Genomic DNA, 6,000 nt, shown 5'->3' with positions numbered 1-6,000 from the left:
TGTAACCTTCCCTCTGTGACAACTTCATATAGCTGTCCTTGCCCAAAGAGGGCAACGGATAAAGAATTCCTTCGCCTATCTAGCAGAGATAGATTGAATACCTGTAAATTAATAGAAGCAAGAGAAATACAAAGTGACCTCTCTGCTTTGCATTAAATTAAAGGAAGCCTAAGAAACTACAGTGGTTTTTTTGTTTTCTTTTGGTGTGGTTTGGTTTTTTTTTTTTTTTTTTTTGAGGGATGTGGGGTGGGAAGGGGAGGCACGTGGAGACATGAGAGATGGAAAGAGATGAAGGAAGAGACAGAGGGAGTCGTCCAGGCCACGTGGGAGGCCAGGGGAGGGTCCGGGAGTAAAGCTGGTTTGAAAGAACAAGAAGAAAAAAGTCATAGGAGAGAGGAAGCATTCGTGTGAAGGAACAGTGGCCAGCGTGAGGGGAATCCAAATATCAAGAGGATGAGAAAAGGAGGAGGCCAAGGAGCTAGTGTGAAAATTCAAATAAGAAATGGCATTTTATTAGGCAATATAAGAAAGAGAGTCTGGCGTCTCCAAACACAGAGGTAGGTACAGGAGGGGTGATGTAGGCTTAAGAATTTTAGCGAGTATATTTTAGCCATTGGAAACCCAGCACTGGTCCTTCTTTTGTTTGCTCCCTCCCTGTACTGTTTCTTTCTTCTTTTGTTGCTTCAATGAGGGTTTTGTTGGGAGCCAGTGTCCCTTATATTTCCTGATTTTATCTCTATTTGTACTATTCTTGGCATGGAATGGGTTTAGGATCAGAGAAAACGAGAAAGTGGGTGAAACCAAAGAAACGAAGTCATCAGTCTTGGAAATTACTTTCTTATTCTGTTGGGTCTGCTTTGTCATGAAATGGCAAAAAAAAAAAAAAAAAATCACCAAAATTTCAATCCTGAAATTTAAACGGCCGCTAGTCCTTTGATGTCAGGCTGAACTGTCTCCTGGAGTCGTTGAAAAGGGGGAGTTCATGGAGGGTCCTGTTGGACCTCTCAGGGTCAGCCAGGTGGAGGCGTCCATGGGTGACCCTGTGGCGAAGATTAATCTGACGCAAGAGTGTTTACGGCATTAGGTTGGTTAAAGACAAACAACAGCTGTATGCGTATCCTGCCTTACCAGTCAGGTTGCTTTGCTTCTGGAAACTTATCTTCTTTCCTTTCCGGATGGTGGCAGGAAAACATATCCCATTTTCAGTATTCTGGGTCATGGGGTGAAATATCCTTTAGCTCTTTGAGATATTGCAACATTTTGCATGGTCCCAGGGGCTTCACATCTCTTCTTGCTTTAATAATCTTTACAGTCTGTGTGAACTCTTCATTTCCTGCTTTCCTGGAATGATATTAATGATCTATTCATATATTTACATTTTAAAATACTGCAACAAAATAGAGCTTGCCTTATGTTTGTTGTTGAAAAAAATACATCCTATTGGCCAGCCTTGGAAGTCAAGAAAACTAGTTTCTCTGGGGCATGACATTAAATCCCCCTTTTCCTTGATTAATTATCTGAATATCAGGGCTAGGAACCATCACTCAGCTACAGACTGGTGATTGGGAGGAGTCTATGGCCTTTGGACGGTCTTCAGCTTAAAAGACTTCATAAGCTATTTTTCATTAAGAAAACTCTCAAATCATGTGCCAATAAAAGTTAGTTCACACTTATTTCTAAGACGCCTCTAGACTTGATTAGCAGTTTTAAATAATATGTATCTATATTGAAAATTTTAAAAAACACATTACTTTTTTTTTTTTTTTTTTTTTTTGAGGTAAACGGGCTTCTCACTGTTGTGGCCTCTCCCGTTGCGGAGCACAGGCTCCGGACGCGCAGGCTCAGCGGCCATGGCTCACGGGCCCAGCCGCTCCGCGGCATGTGGGATCTTCCCAGACCAGGGCATGAACCCGTGTCCCCTGCATCGGCAGGTGGACTCTCAACCACTGCGCCACCAGGGAAGCCCAAAAAACACATTACTTCTTAGTAAGCTCTACTGTTTAATACCACAAATATTTGACAACTTTGAAAAAGACTGGAAGGTGTTAAGAAGTATAGTGAAGAGTCCTTGGAAGCAAAAAGCTAGGACCCCGTGTGGAATATGTATCTTTACCTTAGAGCTGTTACCACTGACTTTTAAGTTCAGACACCTCACCAAGAACTCTTATCAGTGAAGGATACCTTGGGCTCTGACAGCTGCTGCCGGGTAGCTGGTCTCACCAGCCTGCAAGAAGGCCTGGACACCAGCGACAAGGAAACCGAGGGGACAGGAGCCGACCACGAAGGGACCACTGTGGTTGCTGGGACCGCAGCATCTGTGAGGATGCCGTGGCTTGCAGCAAGCCGAGGAGAATATTTTGAATTACAGAACGTTCTTTCAGATCAGCTACAGCATTATCTGTGGTTTGGTGATGTACAAATACTCTAGCAGCAAAGAAAAGAGATCATCCAACTCAAGCTTGAGAAGTGCGGGAGCTGGCCACAGGCTGGGGGAGACACAGTTTCAGTCTTGTGGCTGGTGGAATGTTGGGTGGGTATTATCTGACCCGAAATATGGATTTTTACAACTATTTACTATATTTCTTTTTCCTTCCTTCCTCCCTCCCCCCTCTTTCTTTCCTTCCTTCCTTCCTCTTTCTTTTCTTCCTTCCTTCCTTTCTTTCCTTTCTTTTTCTTTCTTTCTTTTCTTCCTTTCCTTTCCCTTTCTCTCCCTCTTTTCCTCCCTCCCTCCTTTCTTTCTTTCCTCTTCCTTCCTTCCTTCCTTGGAGGATTATTATAGGTGGAAGAGAGAGAGAAGAATTGGATTGCTTGGAATTATCCTCAGATCTTTGGAACAAAATTTATACTGTCCAGTCCAGTAGCCACTAGCTACCTAGAACTGTTTAAATCTAACTTAATAAAAATTAAATAGAATGAAACATCCAGATCCTTAGTCTCATTTGCCACATTTCAACAAGAGCCGCATGCACTAGAGCAGGGTGTTCTGCCATGCAGTGCTGTTCTCGAATTTCTTGAGTCCCTTTGCAAATACTACATAACTACTTTATTTCTTTAAGCGTTCCTGCCTCTTTAAAGTTTTTCATTTATAAAACGAGGCTAATAAGTTCTCCTTCAAAGGAATGCTATGGGATTTAAATGTAATATTAATTGAATAAGGCATATATTTCAGTACCTAGCACATTATTAGGCTTAATAAATGGTAGCTCAACAGCAAGTCCTCTCAGATGTGAGCCAAACACGTTTGTATTTGTCAAGTACCTGTAACCTACAGAGCTTTTAACAACATTTTCCTTAGGAATCAGACTATTTTTATGGGAACAAGTCACTATTTTTGTGGGAACAACATCACCAAATCATGGCTGATGATGAGTCATGAAAAGAGTAAGGCTTTTGCTTTCCACAGTGCTTTGTATCTTGATAGGAAAAGAGAAAGAAATGAAAATCCCCTATGAGGAACATTTCTTGCCCTCATTTTTTTTTTTTTTTAAGTCTAATGAGATGAAAAATCTCTGCAAAGAGGTGTTTATACTACAGTTGTCAACACAGCCTTGGGTCCACACAGGCAAACCGGCTGCTCTAATGGGAACTGTGTATACACAGAGAGGGTAATTACTTTGGGCTACAGCTGCCAACATGATTTAGCAAACTCCCAGCCTGAAAAAAACTGATCATTCCCTGCAGAATGGGCCCAATTTCACTGCAACTGCACAGACCTACCTGAGCTTTCCCTGCCACAGGCTCTTTGAGGTTTTTTGTAATTTGCATTCCTTAGGCAAATGGAATTTAAATTCCGTAGGCAAATTTCATCCTGATGGAACACCAAGATGACATGCATGCCATGATCTCATGGTTTAGGATTTCTGCTTTATAATCATTTATGTATGCTTCAACAGGCAGGTGGGGAAAAGCATTTGGGCTAAATTCCACTTTGCTTTCATGAAGGCTCCTTTACCTTTCAATAGCTCTTGGTTTTCAAAGCACCTCCACAAATATGTCAGTTGCACGTCATGATATTCTTGTGTGGTGGGCAGCACGACGAATTGCAGAAAGTCACAGGACCGGCCTTCTGGTCCTGGGCTGCAGATTAAGAAGACTGTAAGTAGTTATGCCCCTTGTATCCATGAAGCAATGCAAGCTCAGAGGGGTTGGGTGGGTTGCAATCTGACCACACGTCAGATCGTTCTGCGCTTGCAGGTGGGGAGGAGCAGGTCCTATGCCTCACAGGGAGGCATCCCTGGAGTCTCAGTACACTGCAAATCACGTATTCAATTTGCAAACAGAACTACAAATTCTTTCAACCTGAAACAACACTTTGGCCTCACCTTTATCTTGACCTCCTTAATTTCTCCTTAAGCATCTCAGTAATCGGGTGACAGAATAATTTCTTGGCAACCTTGACTAATGTGGTTATTTTGCTAGGGATCTTCCTTTTCCTTGCATTCTTCCCAATTCTGATGCTGATGCAAAATGAGTGAATCGGCCCTTACTGTGAGTTTGCCTCCGGATTAGAGAAAGATCGGCAGATGGGAGACAGTCTGGGGTAGAGGTACTGAGCTGGAATTTCAGCTGCTCTTTCTGGCTCTGGGCACCTTAATTCGTCACTAAGTCATAGCCATAGTCCTTAGAAGGATAATACCTATGCTTTGTGGGGTGCGTGTGAAAAGTGGACAAAGTTGGCATAAAGACCCATGAGCGTAACGATAACATCCCACACACCTCTCTACTGCCTTTGTTTTCCCCTGGACACACACACACCCCTAACCAGAGGTGTTGGAAAAGCACCGATATGGATTACCTTCCCTAGTTTTTCCTCAGTTTTTACTTTCCCAAAATCTCAGCTGTTCCCCTTAGCCCTGGGAGGGGGAAAAAAAAAAAAAAACCCTCTTAAGAATCCATTTAATTTTGTTAGACTCTTTCAAGTTATGCCGTCTGTAAATTGGTAGGCAGGATGCTATAGGGCGTTATCATTTCTATCTTAGTGTCTCTGAGAGCAGATTTTCAGGGCTTTGGAACCTTCAGGTCTGAGCACTGTGTGAGCTAAATACAAATAGATGTTGGAATAACTGACAAATGAGGTAAATAGGGAAATGGGTCGCGACCAAAGCAATGTGAATCTGCCTGGGTGCCCGCGAGAGCACCTCTTCCATCCTGGTAACCACATGTAGCCTGTTACTAACTCATGACTCCAGAGCTGTGCAAACAACTGAATTATTAGGTATTTCAGACATTTTGATTTTCCATTTTATGTGGCTCTGAGGAAGCCAGGACTGGAGGCAGAAGTAAATAAAAAGGCTTTGGTCTGTGTGTGTCTTTTAAAAAATTATATTGAGATTGGTTTTTCTCCTTTACTACGCCCAGAGTGAGTATTTGTCAAAATCAAATCTAAGATGCATATCACATTGTATCGGAGGAATGAGACTGGTTGAAATTCCAGCACAAAGAACTCTCTAATTTAGAATCCGGAGCATCTCTGTAGAATATCTATGTCATCTTCGCCAGTTTTTGAACTTTAAGATTTCACTAGGTTTAACAAGTTCCAGTCTCTGCCATCTCAAAATGGGCATTGATGAACCAAAGTGAGGACTTAAGACAGACAGCATCCTAGCTTCTCTTCCTTTTCAAATAACAGACGCTGATTCAATCAATTCCATTTGGCAAATAATAAATTTATTAGGTGCCTACAAGTACAAAACACTGAAAGCTGCTGTAGGGGATTATAAAGACGTGTAGAAGAGCCCTGCTCTCAGAGAGCTTACAACCTAGGCAATTAGTCGCAATTAGTAAGTTGTGGCAATATCACTTTAGGTGGCTTAAAGCAGAGTTCTTGAAAATGTTCACATCCTTCACATTCTCCTCTGGTCAAATATGTAAGGAATCCTTTCAACAGGAAAGCCAAACAGTGGGAAAGAGACCTTTTGTGGAATGAATCGGTGACCTTGGCTTTGCTCATGAGCATCTTTCGGTTGCTGTTGCTTATTCTTGTAACTTTCTCAGTATCGT

Source organism: Globicephala melas, chromosome 21, assembly GCF_963455315.2.
Source record: "Globicephala melas chromosome 21, mGloMel1.2, whole genome shotgun sequence".
In the NCBI taxonomy this organism is placed as follows: Eukaryota; Metazoa; Chordata; class Mammalia; order Artiodactyla; family Delphinidae; genus Globicephala; species Globicephala melas.
Note: the sequence above shows the minus strand (reverse complement) of the source record.